We start from the raw sequence: 18,779 nt of genomic DNA, 5'->3' as shown, positions 1-18,779 counted from the left end.
AATTTAACGGTAAAATATTACTGTCTCGATTTTTTAACGTTATATTTTAGCAATATTTTAACGTTATATTTTACTGCAAAGTTTGAACGGTTGAAAATTTCCGCGTAGTAAATTTTAACGCAGTAATTTAAAAACGCTACACCGGTATCTTTAACTAAAAAATTTTGTCACGTGACATTTTATTGCGGAAAAAAATACTTCGTCTGTAATTGAAAAACTTCGTCCAAAAAACGTAAGAAATCATTTTGTGTAGATGTCAAAGAATAAAAACCCATCCTCGAAAATTAATAGTATATATGTATATATAGATGTTATTTTCTTCAGAAAAAAATGTACTACAATAATTAGTTTGGGGAAGTTGTTTTACTTTAGAATTTATAAAATTATTTAATTTTAAATGTTTCAGTTTTGTTTAAATACAAGTTAATTAAGATAATTCTTTCGTCCCCACATTAAAATAGGTTCTATAACTATTTATTTATTCTGTGAATAAGTTTTAGTATTTTTTATTTTTTTGTATTTTTATAGGGTGGGTTTTTTGTTTCTTAAGTGGAGATTTTTTAAATTTTCCCCGTCTTTATATATTTTTGAGTGCAATCAAAACTTCTATTCGTAATGAAAATTTGCCGTTTATCTTTAACAAGTCTAAATATTTTTTCGCATATTGAATTTTATTTCGTATATAGCTGAGATTTTATTACAAGTTTTTACTTACATTATTCTAAAATGGGTTTATTTGTTGTTGTTGTTGTTGTTGTTGTTGTTGTTGTTGCTAACCAATTAGTAATTTAATTACAACAGTTTATCAGTAAGTCTTATTTATAACTTACAATTTTTTTTTACAATTTACTTTTTTTTTACAATTTTTTTTACAATTTACCTAATTTTAAAATTATATAAATATATATATATATATATATATATATATATATATATATATATACACACACACACACACACACACACACACACACACACACACACACACACACACACACACACACACACACACACATATATAAAATGAAAAAAAATAAAATAAAAAAAAAAAAAATAAAATAAAAATGAAACTACCTATAAAAACTATAAACGGCTATTTGAGTCAATTTTAAAACGCTCAAAGAAACGTTACTATTCTGAACAATTAATAAAGCACAAAAATGATTCTAAAAAAACTTGGCATATTATTAAGGAGGTAATTGGAAAAAAAAGCTTATACAGAAATTTACTTCCTCTAAATCTTAAATTTAATAACAAACAAACTGTAAATAAATCCTTAGTCGCTGAAACACTTAACCAGTTTTTTGTAAATATAGGTCCTACTTTATCATCTAATATAGCAACTACTCAATCACACTTTAGTTCGTACTTAACCTCAACCAACCTTAATGTTATGTCTAATTATAAACTTACAGAAAAAGAATTACTAGACGCAGTCTCTTTATTAAAACCCAATAAAAGTTTAGGATTTGATGATATAAGTAGTAATGTCATTATCAAATCAATAAAACAAATTACAATTCCATTACTACATATTTTTAATTTATCTCTAAAACAAGGCGTTTTTCCAGATAACCTAAAAATTGCAAAAGTTATTCCAGTGTTAAAATCAGGTGATCCTTCCGATGTTACGAATTATAGACCAATCTCAATTCTTTCTTGTTTTTCTAAAATATTAGAGCGGGTTATGTATAATAGACTATATTCCTTTTTAAATGTTAATAATATTCTTTTTCATAAACAGTTTGGATTTAAATCTGGTCATTCAACCGATCATGCAATCACTCACCTTGTTCATGATATATTTAAAGGGTTTGATGAAGACAAGTATACCCTAGGTGTTTTTATCGATTTAAGCAAAGCTTTTGACACTGTCAATCATCAAATCCTTCTATCCAAACTGAAAAGTTATGGTATAATAAATACTAATTTGTCCTGGTTTGATAGTTACTCGACTAATAGAAAGCAGTTTATTTCATATGATAGCGGAAAAACGGAATATAAGTCAATCACCTGTGGTGTTCCTCAAGGATCAATTTTAGGACCACTTTTATTTCTCGTTTATATTAACGACATATATAAATTTTCTAACATTTTAAACTTAATTTTGTTTGCAGATGATACAAACTTGTTTTATTCTAGTAAAGATATCAGTAAATTATTTCAAACAGTAAACAAAGAACTTGAAAAATTAACCCAATGGTTCAAATCAAACAAACTATCTTTGAACATCAATAAATCCAAATACACTTTGTTCCATCGTCTTCATAAAAAACAAGATATTCCATTAAAACTTCCTGATCTTTTTATTGATAACGCATTATTAAAAAGAGAGCAATCAATAAAATTTTTAGGTGTGGTTCTGGATGAAAATTTAACCTGGAGGGTCCACATAGGTCTAATTGAAAATAAAATATCAAAAAATATAGGTGTTTTGTATAAAGCCAAGCAGTTTTTAAATCTATCTTGTTTAAAAAACTTATATTTTTCTTTAATTCATTGCTACTTAAATTATGCAAACGTTGCTTGGTGCAGCACAAACGCAACAAAAGTAAAAAAACTGTTTAGTAAACAAAAACAGGCTATAAGGATAATTACAAACGTAGACCGTTTCTCTCACACTCAAACATTATTTAATAAACTTAATATTCTAAATGTATATAAACTAAACCTTTACCATATTCTTATCTTCATGTTTAAACTTGATAAAAAAATATCACCAATGTTATTTAATTCACTTTTTGAAAAAATAAACCACATATACCCTACCAGATTTTCAAAAAACAATTACATTCAATCCAAAACACATTATTCAGCAACCAAATTCTCAATTGCTAACCGAGGTCCTAAGCTGTGGAATACAATATTAAATAATGAGCTGAAATCTAATTATTCTTTAAACCAGTTTAAAGCAAAACTTAAGCAATTACTGATGATACATGAAAATGAATTAAAGTTCTTCTAAAAAGCTTTTTAAACTAGCAAACAAAAACAAAAATTAACCTACTAATTACTCTTTAATATTATATTTAATATTCTAAACAATAGTCTGCTATTGTAAATGTATTTCTTATCTTATAAGTTTTGAATTTACAAACGATTTTTTTAAGTTTTATTATTTGAAATACTAATTACTAAAAATATTGTAAAATTTTATAACTTCAATTTTTATTAAAAAAAGTTATTGTAAATTCTTTTTGTAATATTAATACTTATATATCATCTTATTTTACTAATCAGTTCTTAAATATAAATACTCTTTGAATTACTAAATATTTTAAACGTTATATATTTTATTTTTTGCAATTTTGTTAAAACATTTTATTTGATGAATATGCATTTTTTTGGGGGGGATTAATGATAAGATGAATTTTGTCTTCTTCAAGCCCCAGTCATGTAAATATTTGTTTTTATAAATTACGAGTGTAAATTATTTTCAATCGGCAAATACAATACTAAACTAAAACTAAACTAAAATATATAATATATATATATATATATATATATATATATATATATATATATATATATGTGTGTGTGTATATGCGTGTATATATTTATATATATGTGTGTGTGTGTGTATATATATATACCAATCATAAATACCTTCATGGATCATTTTATCTAGATAAATAGATTTTCTGAAATAAATATAGTCATATATATATATATATATATATATATATATATATATATATATATATATATATATATATATATATATATATATATATATATATATATATATATATATATATATATATATATTTTATAGATGATTAAATAAATACTTTAAATTTATATAAATTTATATATTTGTTCGAATTGTTGACTATATTTATTTCAAAAAAATCTATATTTATTTAGATAAAATGATCAATGAAAGTATTTATGATTGGTATTTGACATTAGAAGATACATCTTATATTGTAGATGTTGCGTGGATTTCGATGTTAAACTGTCTTGTTGCAAGAAAGTTTTAACCAAAAAGATAAATAGATTAGTTGAGACATTCAGAAAATTAACGAAACAACGAAAAAGTTGTAATTATTATTATTATTATTCAGTGATCAAATACAAATACAATAATCTATTTATAATTTGATGAAGAGGTGCTACACCAGGCCCCCCTATGCTGACGAACATGGAGATACAGAAGCTACAGACAAAGCAGCAATTGTATCTATAAAGTTACTTTCTTATGTTGTTTTTGAAAGCGTTAATGGATTGAGCGTTCACTGCTTCTTGCGAAAGCGCATTCCATGGGGCGACAATTCTACTTGAAAAAAAGTTATACCGCTCCTCGCAGTTTTTTACCATCTGACGTTCTAGTTTATGGTTATGGCCTCTTAGAATATACTTATCTTTACTTTTTGAAATTTTTTGCGGGACAACAAAACTAACAAGCTCGAGTTTACGAGTGATTTTGAATTGCTCGATAAGATCTGCTCTTTTGCGGCGTTCATCAAGAGTTGTTAAACCGAGCCGTTGGAGTCGATCTTCATAGGTCATGTGTTTAATAGTCGATATTTTTTTTGTTGCTCGATGTTGGACTTGCTCAAGAATGGCAATGTCTGATTTTAAATGCGGTGACCAGGCTTGTACAGCAAACTCAAGATGGGGGCGAATGTAAGTGAGATACAGAGTGCGCCATAAATAAAAACTGCGACTGCGAAATGTTTTTTTGAATCGCCCTAGCACTCTATTCTAACGTTAAGATCGTTCGAGACCATCACACCAAGGTCTCTTTCGACTTCGGTTTCTTCGAGAGGACGACGGGTGCCGTCGACGTTTGACATTGAGTATTTGTACGTTGACTTGTTACATCCGCGCCCAACATGCATTACTTTGCATTTCTCAACGTTGAAATGCAAGAGCCAAATATGTGACCATTTCTCTGCTCTGTTGTTAGGTGTAGCTTTTTTTCCACCTGTGACCAATTTTTTTTATAATACAGTGAATGGATCTGAAATTCCTAAAGAAACAATACTAATAAGCAAAAACAAAATGCTTAAAAAAGAAAAGAAAATTTTAAAAAAGAAAATTATTATGATTTAAAAATGGATTATTTTACATATCTAATAGATTTTAAAGATATGCAATATTGAAGTTATGCAATATAGAAGAGTCGTTGAAGACAAAAGTGCTTCTTTTCTTAACTAAATTTTTTAGCGCATAGTCTTAGGTGTCCAATGTGACAAAAAACGTTTTTGTAAAACAGATGTAGAAGGAAGCAAAATAATAAACTTGTCTTCGGAGGAATTACATCAAAATCTCCATATTGTCGTTCAAGAAAGATTAATACCAAACAACCAATCTTTAATTAATATAAATATAAATTGTGATGCAGCTGTTAAAAGCAACAACAAAAGAATGAATTGAAAAAAATCAGGATGCCAGACTAAACAAATTAATAGAGCAACAAAAAAACATTCTTTATCAAAATTTATTAACAGTCCATCTGATTTTGTTGGTTTTTCTATACGACGTTGTGTTAGAGAAGAAGATTCTCTCGGAGTTTCTTGGGAACTTGCACAAGTGGTACAAATTAATCAATTAAACGCTAAACGAACCACATACCTTGTTGAGTATGATAACTAACCTGATGAATTATGGTCATTTCATTTATTAATTGATTTTGAAAAAGGTGATCTTATTCATTTTAGCTAGGATTGTGAGGTAATTTTATTTAATAAAAATTTAGAATTATGTTATAGTATGTATTTATCTTATTTCTTTTATTATTATGTTCCAATAATTTGTTTTTACTGCGTTTGAGTACAGTGGTTTTTATCTTTATAAATGGTATGAATCATATCTGATATGTTTATATGTACCAATTTGTTTAATTTAAAGATATTTTTATATTATATGTCAATATTTTTATCTCTATGCTTAACTGCATATTATTATAAATAAAAAAAAAGCTTTATGCAAAATTGCCATTACTTTTTACATGAACTGTTTATCAAATAAAGGAAAGAATCCAGAAATGGAGGGCTAACATTAGGCAACATGACAGCTCACTGATGGAAGGCAAAATCGTATGGCTTACCTTCTCGTTGGTGCACTTCGTTAAGTAAGTTAAATTTTGACTAATTTATGAACGGAATAACCAAGGCAAGTTTTGTATAAAATTGTTTGATAACAATATATATATATATATATATATATATATATATATATATATATATATATATATATATATATATATATATATATATATATATATGATATATATATATATATATATATATATATATATATATATATATATATATATATATATATATATATATATATATATATATATATATATAAATTCATTTAAAACTTCGCTAAATTTACTGAAAAATAAGTTTTTATTATCAAACTACAATTCAAACAACAGAGTGTCCTAAAAGTTGCTGCCCTAAAATAAGAGAGTAGGCTGCCCTAAAATAAGAGTAAACTACTGTTAAAAATATATGTTTAATTTCAATTTTATAGTGGCCAAACAGGACAAAGCGCAGGGGAGCACGTGCTCCCCTCGCGCTTGCCCAGCCTACAGGCCTGGTTTAAATGGGTTCTACTAAAAGCTCGTTTATTTATTTTAAAATAGCATGTGAAAAAACTAAATTATGGATAAAATATTAAACAACATTTGCATTTTTTAATCACAAATATTTTTCATAAGAATGAATCGTTTTCAGCAACTTGTCATCTTTTTCATTTTTTTCTGCAAATTTTGAGCAGCTTTATTTTCTTATATTAAATTTAGCTGTTAAAGTTTTCATTGTAAGTTGGGATATTCTTTCCGTCCAAATATCATTGGCAATCGAAAACAATCGCTATACGGAAACGTTTGTACCTGGCAAACATAAAGCGGCTTCCACCAAATTTAACAAGTTGTTATAAGGAACGTGGTTATTTTCGAAATGAGAAAAAATTTCAACCCATCGCTTGTCACATTCAACAGACTGTGAGTTTCAAGAAGAAAACTTTTCCTTTGTGCTATATAAATTAGTTCTCCGAATATAATCGAACTAAAAAAAAGTTTCAAAATTCTTTCAGAAGTTGGTTTTTCAAATGATTACTACTTTCTTCGGTTACTTGCAAATGCTGTCTTACCATGACACAGTGGGACAGAGTGTGCCAAAATACCAAAAAATCAATGTCGGCGTTGCACATTGAAAATTTGTCATAATGGCGAAAACATGTTCATTAGAGGAAATATCTAGTTAAAAAAATATTAAATATTAATTTAAGCGTAATTTTATGCGGTTACGTTAATTTGATATGTGTTCCAATATATATACACGTTAATTTGATATGTGTTTCAAAACGCAATTTTGCATTTTTTATTTATCAACTTTCTTGCGCTATTATTGTTTTAAATTAACTTTATTGACTTTCATTTTAAAATATACTATTTTAATTATTTTTTTTAATTAACAATATTTTTTTCGCTCAGACTTTTAAAAACAATTTAACGTAAGTGTAATCATTAGTTTTTATGCATCGAAAACAGACAGTTTTCGATATTTTTTTTTGCTACTAACCTTTACTATTAGGTATCAGATAAACTATCCTCCAATATCCTCTAAACATTTGACTATGTAAATTTCATGCTAAATGTATGTAAATAGCCATGCATCATAAATATTTCGCTACTTTTTGCAATAAAAGATTGGTCTTCGGTTAATGGTCAGTTGATGAGAAATGCTGTTTTGTACACAAAGAATACCTACAAAAGTTTTCATTACTGTTATAATATATAAGTTCTGTAAATATAAATTTAAAAAAGTTATTTTATGACAAATACATGCATTGAAAAGTAATATTTTCAATGTTTACACTGATAAAAGTTGTCTTGTCAAGACAAAATCATCTTTCTCATTTTTTTTTTATAGTGTTATAAAAAACATTGGCTTGACTGTGAACAAAAAACAATACTATTTCACCCATTTCTTTATTGAAAAAGTCAAATAAAAGTTTTGGACAATTTTCTAAGTTTAAAATGTATGATCTTAGTGGCTGATATAACTTAAGCATCTTTTGATGGCTGGAAGTAAGGCCAACCAACGAACTTTTGAGAATCCTGGGAAATTTTGATATTCCACACCAGCCTCATCGCAGAAATTTTCTAAACTAGAAACTCGAACAGTAAAACGGTAGAAAAATAAATAATTTGAGGAATAACTATCTTTACATTAACAGATAAACAACCAGATGCAGTGTTTATTGCGTTTGATAAAATATGAGCATTGCAACTAATACCAATGATTTCACGGTTTAGCTTAACGATTAACTTTTTGTGAATATTGTTATTACCGTTTCGTTTTACACCTCCGAAATTGCTATTGGTGTTGTCTGCAGAAATAGCCAAAACTTTTGAAGAAATATTGTTAGCACTAATGCATTTAAAGATAACTTCTGATAAAATATCTGATGTTTCTCCATTTACACAATCCATGTTAATCAGCTGAATTTGCACTCCCTCTTAAACATCAAAATAGCGAGACATTAGCGAGAATTGACATATGATATGATATTGATGCATCAGAAAGAATTGAAATATGACATATGATGCTTTTAATAAAGCATTTTCTGAGTTATTTTTACAATATTTCTAGAACATGTTTACAATTATTGCTTCGCATTTTGTACGCGCACAAGCAAATCTTGGATTATAAAATTTCTTAATTAGCTTTAATGTACAATCAGCACTTCAAAAGCTATGGTTGTGTTTGATTTGTGGAATGCAATTGTTCCTTCTTGAATAACTAATATTTTTTCATTTTTACCAAACTCATGACTCTTCGTCAACTTTATGATTTTGTTTGACAATATAGAAGCATCCAATGTCATTTTGTGTTTGATAGATTTGCAATGAAGTTCAATTGCAGACCGTTTACTACTACTAATGTCAAATAGGCAATGACAAATGGTACATTTGAGGAACTCATCTTAGATCTGCGTTAAGAAAGGAAACATTTTTTTTAAATTATAATTAAATGTGTTTAACCTTCTCTTCTTACTATTCATTTTTTGAATTTGATGTACAAATAGATATAAAAACCTTGAATTGCTTTTTTATGAACACTTATTTTTATGAACTTCTTATGAAAATAAATCGCAAAGCGTTTTTTAACTATATTTCAGAAAAAAAATTTATTAAAAATCTTTCAAATAATATTTTTTGAAAGAATTTTATTTAGTTTTTTTAATATATAAACGCGTACTAACCCCAAACGCTCAAAACTACCGTCAAACGGTAGTTTTGAGCGTTTAATTAATGTTTATAATATAAATGGCTATTAACCGATGCTTTTTAAAAACATATGCAAGTACCTGGCACCACAGGTGCCACGTACTTGCATATATTTTTAAAAAGCATCGGTTTTTTTTTTAAATTCATTTATTTATTTTTATAATTTAAATTGTCTGGAATAGGAGTCTCGATATACAAAAAAAATCTCAAACACTTTGTTATTTTTTATGGGCAATGTGAAAATTCCTGTTTCTCGTGTGATATATCTGTTGGCGTTTGAAAAAAGTTATTAGTAAAATGAGTTGGGACAAATCCGAGCTTATATTTAAGCATAAAAAAAAATTTTGGTAGATGTTAACTTTATAGATATTTAAAGCATTCAAGTTTTTAAGTAAAGGATCGGCATGATTGAATTTATATTTATTATAAATCAATTTTGATGCGTGTTTATGGTGTATATCACCATGATCGGTTGAATTTTGGACAATTTTAAATTGAGTTTTCTCAAAAACCACTTAATTGTTATGGTTCCTTTTTATAATGATGCTAACATAATTAGCTTCCTTGTGTGTGAGTGTAGCTTTGTTTACTCCTCATTAGTTTTTGCAATGTTGAGTAAAGAGTCTGAAAATCGAAAAAAAAATTTGAAATTTTACATAGAAAATCCATCTCTCTCGTATTCCATGATTTCAAAAACAATATAAAGTTCTAAAATTAACTGAATTATTATAAAATGTCATAAGGAAAACAAAACTGTAAAATAAAATCGGGAAGTAATGGAAAATCAAGATTTATTTCAAAAAAAAGGCAAAATCAATAGTCGACTCAGCCACAACAAGGTTTAGCTACGAAGTTTTAATGCAATAAAGTTTTCATTCAAAGTGTATTCAAAAAAGAAAATCTGAAAGAATATTTCAAAAAAAAAACCAAAAAGGTCGCTTAATGGAGAAATCAAGGCAATTGGATTAGCTAAAAACTCCCGCTTATTAAAAAGCACAAATAATCAACCTTGTTTTGACCAGATCTGGCATCAATCCACTATTCCAAAAAAGTAATTCAGTGGTATAAAAAAGAATGGAAAATTTTGCAATAGATCACTTTTCCAAAAAAGTAATTCAGTGGTTGTTCCAAAGGATGCTAATCCACCAAACTGTCCTGAGCAGCGAGTTTTCGAATCTCACTGGGCGATTGTGCAGGGAATATTGAGGAAGAGTGGCAAATTCGAAAATAGTATTAAAAATTTCCAAAATTCATGGATTGATGCTACAAAAAAAGTGGCGCAAAGTAAAATTGTGGAGACGAAAAATTAATTATGTAAGCATCCTTATAAAAAGAAAATCATTACAATTGGTTAATTCGTCTTTGAGGAAAATCAATTTAAAATCGTCCAAATTTCAACCGATCATAGTGATATGCAATTGTATACGATAACTTAATATAATATCTGAACAAGGCGACATATTTATCACTTCATGAAAAATATGTCGCTTTGTTTATAATCAAGCAATTATCAAGCCGTCATAAAAATATTTGTAACTTTTATTATTATTTTGTAAGTTTTATTAATATTTGTACTTTTTCACTGAGGATTCTTTGTCATAATTAAAAACTTCATATACCATGACAGCCATGCACAATTTGTATAAATTGTCATCTGCTCTTGTTGAGATTTCTTTGATCATTTTTTGCAACATCACACCGAATGGAAGCAGTTAATTGCATATAATAGTATTTCAAAATAAAATAAAAGCATTTCAGGTAAAGAAATTAAAAGAATGTTTTGATGAGACATTTCTCAAAGATCAATTTAAAATTAAGGTTATTCGTCATCTCCACTTATTATTTTTAATGTTGATGATGCTTTTGTGGTAACTTGTAATAATCAGAAATGGTAAAAATTGTAAAGAAGCCAACATTTTCCTTATTGTATACGAAAGTATATATTTTAAATACTTATAATATTTATACTTTAAATATAAGGTATTAACATATATATATTAAATAACTGTACATTTAATGTAATTGATTATTTAATTATATCGATAAATGTACATCTTATTTGAAATGCATTGCTCCTAATAACATAACGAAAGGGAGGTTGTTCTGTTAGATTGGCATTTAGTTTCTTTCATTCTTCACGCTAATCATATTCTAATTTGACTTGTGCTGATTTCATAGACAGAATAATAAATACATTAGATAAATCATTGTTTCCTTTTAAATTTTTCTACTGCACATAGTACCAAATTATCAAAAAACTATGAAAATAATAGCCACAAATAGACAATTATAAGTTGTATTAAAAAAAATGAATCCCAAGAGCAACAATTCAAACCCCATATCTGTGCAACTTGTGCAACATCGTTTAAAAAGAAGGCGTAAACTTCCCATTAAATGCTCATCCGCAGTGCTCTATGATAAAACCGTAAGGACTTCATGTGGCACCTAAGTAAAATTAAAATTAAATTAAATTAAATTAAAAAAAAAAAAAATACCCGAAAACAGCATCTAAAATTTTTTACTGAAACGCAACATCTTTGAATAACAAACTAACTGAAACTAGTAAGCTTAATTTTCAATTATTAATGACAATTAATAATAAACTTGGTTTAATGACTATTCTACACCAAACATAAGCAAATACCAAATGTTCCTTCGTAATAAGGAAGGCAAAAGGGGAGGTAGGCTAAATATTTGTGAAACAACAACAAAATGCTTAAATCAAATAACAAAGAACAAATACGTGGTGAGCTCACATATGGGGCTGAAAGGAACCTTATAGAGTGCATTTACAGTTGCAACGAAAACCAGTGAATTATCAACTCAATTAAAGAAACCCAAACACTAATTGATTATAGTAAAACTACTAGTACAACTATTGTTGGTGATTTCAATTAACTAATACAACCTGGAACCTGAATGGTATTCCATCTTTGCTTCAAGAAGATGCACAACTCTTTAGGTCATATCAATAAGGCACTTCTCTTGTAAACATTCAATTTAAACTTGAAAAACAAAAATACTCAACCTAAAAATTTGACTACAAAAAATGCAATTACGACGATCTATATTCATTTTTTTTAAATACCAGAAAGTAAACTCAAAAATGATTTTGATAACAAACTACAAAAATTTCATTGAAATCTTCACGAAACAAAAACTTCACGACACGAAAACTTAACGACACATAAAAAAAAACACAAGTATCATGCAAAAATAAATACTGGTTCAACAACATCTAATAGAGCTAATCAAAAACAAAAAAAACTCTGATTAAAATTAAAATTGTTTTTAATCATGATCTAAAACTTATATACCTGAAAAAAAATATCGCGATGGATGTAAAACGAGTGGTATTTGAGTATGAAAAATTTTCTAGAAACGGAAAATGGAACCCAAAAATGGTTTATTTGTACATCATACAACAAAAAACAAAACATCAAACTTAGTATTAAGAGTAGTAGTAGTAGTAGTAGTAGTAGTAGTAGTAGTAGTAGTAGTAGTAGTAGTTGTAGTAGTAGTAGTAGTAGTAGTAGTAGTAGTAGTAGTAGCAGTAGTAGTAGTAGTAGTAGTAGTAGTAGTAGTAGTAGTAGTAGTAGTAGTAGTAGTAGTAGTAGTAGTAGTAGTAGTAGTAGTAGTAGTAGTAGTAGTAGTAGTAGTAGTAGTAGTAGTAGTAGTAGTAGTAGTAGTAGTAGTAGTAGTAGTAGTAGTAGTAGTAGTAGTAGTAGTAGCAGTTTTCAACAGAAATTTCCAAGTTTCAAAATTTATATAAAAATGAGAAAAATTTTCCATTCAATTTTGTTAAATGGGTACTTTCCTTATTAATAACGGAAAAAAATTCCGTAAAAGTACGGTAGTTTTTAACAGTGAATAGCTTATTTCCACTTGTTGTTCCCGATTGTCAAAAAGTTTTGTGCACCGCATTTTTAAAAGTATACCAATTTTTTTTTGACAGCACCAATGCAAATATAGCAAAATAACTTTTTTTTTGGAATGACATAGATGAATCCAAGGGTAGTCTATAATCTTTTTTTTATTGAAATATCTTAAATGTTTGCCATATATTTTTATGGTTGCTTCAATATCGACAGAATTTATTTCCATTTTTTCGGTATTCCACTCGCAGCAGAAACAAGCATTAGTTTCTTCCATTGATACAGTTGTATTTGAAGAAGGCTTGTCATGTACAAAAAAAGAAATCAGCGTCCGTTGATTTTTATGAGACGGTTCCATCATGACTCTTAACAGCTGTACTTATGTATATTTATAAAGTTATTATTTTAATAACAAAAGCAGAAGAAAACGTCCTTTAAGAACGTAGCAAACCTAAACTTAAAAGGGAAAGCAAAGAACAGTTTCAAACAAGTAGTAGAGATTGTCTAAAACTTAAATATTTATACCTAGTATCAAGATATTTAAAAAACGATTATTTTAATTAGGTTGTAATTTTTGTTGTGATTACTTCTTGTTCAAGCAGTTGTTAAAAACTTATCCAATTAATTTTTTTATCCTTTCGATCACAGCTTTCAAAACTTATCTAGTCAACATTTGAGAGAGTAATCCACTTCGAATTCAGCTTTCAAAGGTCACAAACTACATTTCAAAATATTTGTTGTTAATGCAAAAGCGCTATTTTGACTGGAATAATTATAATACTAAGACAGCACCGCAACTTTTGGCTTCGTTCTCTCTCCAGCAAGTTTATTTTAGCCGGAGAGAGTAACTCCTTGTATCCAGTAATAGTTTTCGAAAAAAATTTCATTTCATGTCACTTATCAAAAAAAAAGAAGATTATTTTAATGCTAGGATAATCGATGTAAAATTTGTTAGTTATATCTATAAGAAGTAGATATGTTTGAGACATTCAAGTATTTGGAATATTAAAAGTTGCATTACTTGTAATTGCAAAAATTTCTCATTTATTTTAAATTATTTATTATTTTAAATGTGATTTCTTATCTATTTATTTTTTAAATTTATTTATCAACATATCAGTAAATCAATTAAAGATAAAAAAACTGAAAAATTAAAATCAAATATCTTCAAAGTTACTCAAGCACAAATAAATCTTAAATTTTAAAAATTTATTTTTTAATTAGAAACTTAAATGAGCTTAATGACTTTGCTATACATTTAAATCCGTTTTTGATAAACATTCCATACTTGGTCCTTGATATGCAATGCTATACTCAGTATATTTATTAAAGTTTTGAAGCAGTTTATATGTGTTATTTATATTTGCTCTAAAATAATAGTTTTCATTTCTATTTATTTCAAACTTGTTATTAAAGTTTTAAAGAGATTATTGTTGAATCGATAATTAAAAATTTAATTCTGATATATATTAATTTTAAAAATATTAATTTTAAAAAGTATCCATTATTTTCATATCTTTCATTATAGGTTCACGCCTATTATTAGAGTTTATGATTCTGCACGCATGTTTTTGTAAGCTATAAATTTTGGTTGTCGCTTACTTGTCCACGATATATTTGCATAGCTGATGAAGCAATAAATTAGTCCAAAATTAGTTTGAGACTTTGTTTATTGATATACCCAGTAGGCACAGCGACGTGACAAAAACGTGAATTTCACGTTATTTAGGCACGTGACAATTAGGTGACTTTTTGGTCCCCATGAAATGACCAATTCACGTGATTTATGGACGTGTTTTTCACGTTACTTTTGGCACGTGATATTTAGGTGACTTTTTGGTCCCCATGAAATGACCAATTCACGTGATTTATGGACGCGTTTTTCACGTTACTTTTGGCACGTGATATTTAGGTGACTTTTTGGTCCCCATAAACTGTTCAAAAGACGTGCTTTTTACGTTAATTTTGGCACGTAATATTTAAGCAATAATTATGCTTTATAATTACAATTATAAGTGTTTGGATTCGTGTAAAGAAAAAAAACTCATCGTCGAGGAAATATTTAATACGTATAAATACATGGTTTTATTAGTCAGTATATTAGTTCTTGACATAAAAATTTTTAATTTGTAATAAAAGCTGCATTTTTGTTAAAATATCCTCCTTATATCCAAAGTAATAAGTACGAAGTCGTAGATCTGCAACTTACGAAGAGCACGCTTCAAACTTATATATCTATTCTCCCATAAAAGCACGCTTCAAACATAATCTAACAAATCAGTCGATATTTTCTTCTATAAGAGCACGCATCAAACTTTATCTAATGAATCAGATTTAGCTGAAAAGAAACGAATAAAATCTTAAATAATAATATGATTATTTAATAATTATCTTAAATCACAAACTTTTAAAACAAATCTTACTTTGAGAGTTGCCAACTACTTTTGGCAACAAGATTTTCTAGGGTGTTATTTGTTTTCTTTTATCTAAATCATTAAATAATTTTAAGAAAACAATACTACATACAATGTAAAAAAATAAAAGTTATTTGCCTTCTAATTTTATACTCTGATTGCTAAAAAAGTAAATAAGTATTTAATAAAAAAAGATGTAACAAAAAAGTCGACAGATGATTAAAAAAAAAGAAGTACATAATAAAAAATACAAGTTTAAAAAAATATTTTTTATCTATATATATCTATATCTAATATCTATCTATAGATTTATCTATATCTATATCTATATAAAGTTAATTACTGATGGGCGTGATTAGAAAAAGACCTGTACTCACCTTATGTGATAACATCTGTGTACTATGTGATAACATGATAATTTGTTTTCTTTGTTTTCCATTTTCTTATATTTGCATCTGTTTCTGCATTAACTTGTTCATACATTAACTCACTAGATGCAAAGGTGACAGCCCACAAAGTTGCTTTAAATGAGTAATCTACAAAGTTTTGAACAGCATTAAATGTCATTTTAGAATGCACACAAAAATTAAAACAATTTATAAAAATGTAATAGTTATCACATAACCACAAAGCATTATAGTGGGGATTTTATATCATGATTTTCCTTATCTATGGTCAGATTTTCACCTTGAGGCTCCTTTTGCTGTGGAAACATTCACCACGACTAAGGAGCCTCATCTACCCCTAATTATATACAATATATTAAGTATAAAACTAAAAATATGTATAATAAAGTATTGTCAAATTAGGTCACCAATAAATACAGAGTGCTGAAAATTCAACTCAGAATCAAGTTGCATTCTCCAACAAGATATGAATTAAATCAAATTCTTACTACAGAGTGTGATCACAAAAGAAGACAAAGAGAGGGAAAAGTGAAATTTCTCAAACTTTAAAAGTTAAAAGGTTATTGGGTCTTACTACAGAATGATATTCCTAGGCAATAACATAACAATACCATTGGGTCTTCCTAGTTAATATTATTTTATGCAGAACTTATCATTTGTCATATAGCTTAATAAATTTAATATTAAATAAGTTATAACTTATTTATTATCAAATTAATTACATTGACAAATTTGACAGTCTAAAATAGTATACAATATGGCAGAAAAAAAGTATACCTTGTAGTAGGGTTTGATCTTTTGCGTGTTGCAATATGAGAATTATCTGCCATAACGTTACACAATTTTGAACTAAGCTTTATAATATATTTATTAAACCTAAATTGATAAAACTTGGTTATAAGATAATATGTTTGGATAAAATATTATATATGTGACATTTTATTTTTCTCAAAAATGCATTGCGACGTTATAAGATATCTTACGCCCTACTTTTTAAATTAATTATTATAAAATTACAATGCAAAATAATTACATTATTATAAAAGTAAAATAAAAAGTAATTACAATAATGAATATATAAACTACATATTTCATGTAATCATTATATCTAAAATATCCGGAAAAAATTTACGGAAAATATCCAGAAAAAATTCAGAATATTTCCCCCCTCATTTTTCCCTTAATTTTGTATTCAGCCAAGTCTTTTCTCAATTTTTTAAAAACTTTTCTTAATTTTTGTATGAATGATGACTAAAATAACATAAAAACAAATAGATGAATAATATATACTTGTTATATGTTGTAATAAAAGTTGTATGTATGGAAAACTTTTCGGATATTTGGAAAAAGATAAATTTCAGAAAAATATCTGGTATTCTGGGAATATCCTGAATAAGGTTATCCCTGAAACTAAATTATAAAAAAATAGTAAATAAAGAATATCTTTCCAAGTTTCTAATTACAGGTTTTTATTATGAATAAAAAAAGTTCCAAAATACACAATATTTTGGCAACGTAACATTCACGTTTTAATCAAGTAAAATTGTCACCTGGACAAGGTCACCTAAAATATACATGATTGAAACATGAAGAAGGAAACGGGGTAAGAGCAGGCATCAAACTTTATCTAATAAATAAGTCGATATTTTCTCCAATAATAGCTCACAACACCAAATTTAGCTCAAAAGAAACAAATAAAAACTCAAATAATAATATGAATATTAAATAATCATCTTAAATCACAAATTTTTAACACAAATTTTACATGGTGAGTCACCAACTGTTTTGGCAACAAGATTTTCTGGTGTTGCTATTTCTTTGATCTAAATCATTAAACAATTTTTGAAAAAGCAATGCTATACTTGAGAGAAACTTGCTTTACATATTGGAAGGTTGTCAACATTGAAAGATAAGTAAAATGCAGTTTTAAATACAATAGCATCATAATTATCTTTTTGTGGGGAAAACATCGAACAAATCCGCATTAATAACCTGTTTTATATTGTACATAATAACAATAGTAATAAAAGTCATATAATATATATAGTAATAATTTCGCATAACTCGAATATATATATATTAACCATATAATATTTAAATAATATAAAAAAAGGAAATAAGTATTAACATTTTTTAACAAGTAAAGCACGAGATCAAGATGTCATATATTATAAAAAGATTAAGTATTTAATAATAATATATACATATATCAATAATAAATAACATAACACATTTATTTATTGATATTATCTTGGGTAAATTCTTCAACCTTGTTGATAAAAACCAAATAAAGAAAGAAAATCTATTTTGAGTTTTTATCTAAACGACTCTTGAGTAATAATGTATGCAGAAGTTCTAGAGACATTATTATTGCTCAAGAATCAAGAATAAGTTCTGCTAGAACTTATAATTTGTCCATGTAGCTTACTTAATTTAATATTAAATTCGTTATAACATAACTTATTTCGTACTAAATTAAGTAAGCAAAATGGACAAATTCGCCAGTCTAAAATATTATATCATAAAGTAGAAAAAAAGCATACCTTGTATTTGAGTTTAATCTTATTTGTGTGGCAAACAGGGACGGCAAATAGGGTACTAATTTATTTAACTTAATTTGATATAATTTAAATATTAGATATTACAACTTAAAATATATTGTTCTTTTTAGTTCTGTTTTAAATGCATTGCGTTAAAAGATATTATATATCCCAATTTTTTTTTTAATTGAGATAATACTACAATAAAAATTAATTATATTATCATAGAAGTAAATAATTATAACTAATATAATGAATACAAAAACTATACTATAAAAAAATAATTAATA

At 26.9% G+C, this 18,779-nt stretch overlaps 1 long non-coding RNA gene across 4 annotated transcripts; it reads right to left on the bottom strand.

Annotated features, from left to right (window-relative positions):
- Positions 1-15,178: 15,178 nt before the first annotated feature.
- LOC136085958 (uncharacterized) lies at positions 15,179-18,532 on the bottom strand. Of its 4 annotated transcripts, XR_010641290.1 has the most exons (6): positions 18,493-18,507; positions 17,715-17,772; positions 16,727-16,825; positions 15,920-16,078; positions 15,552-15,614; positions 15,179-15,466 (listed from the first exon to the last, which is right to left on the bottom strand). It is a non-coding gene; the product is annotated as an uncharacterized LOC136085958 (long non-coding RNA). The 4 variants fall into 4 exon arrangements; XR_010641291.1 differs by lacking the exon at positions 17,715-17,772 and having other exon boundaries at positions 18,493-18,532; XR_010641289.1 differs by lacking the exon at positions 18,493-18,507 and having other exon boundaries at positions 17,715-17,815.
- Between the last annotated feature and the right edge of the window lie 247 nt (positions 18,533-18,779).

Source organism: Hydra vulgaris, chromosome 10, assembly GCF_038396675.1.
Source record: "Hydra vulgaris chromosome 10, alternate assembly HydraT2T_AEP".
Lineage (NCBI taxonomy): Eukaryota > Metazoa > Cnidaria > Hydrozoa > Anthoathecata > Hydridae > Hydra > Hydra vulgaris.
The sequence above is the reverse complement of the archived record's forward strand: the minus strand, read 5'-3'. Positions and strand labels throughout refer to the sequence as shown.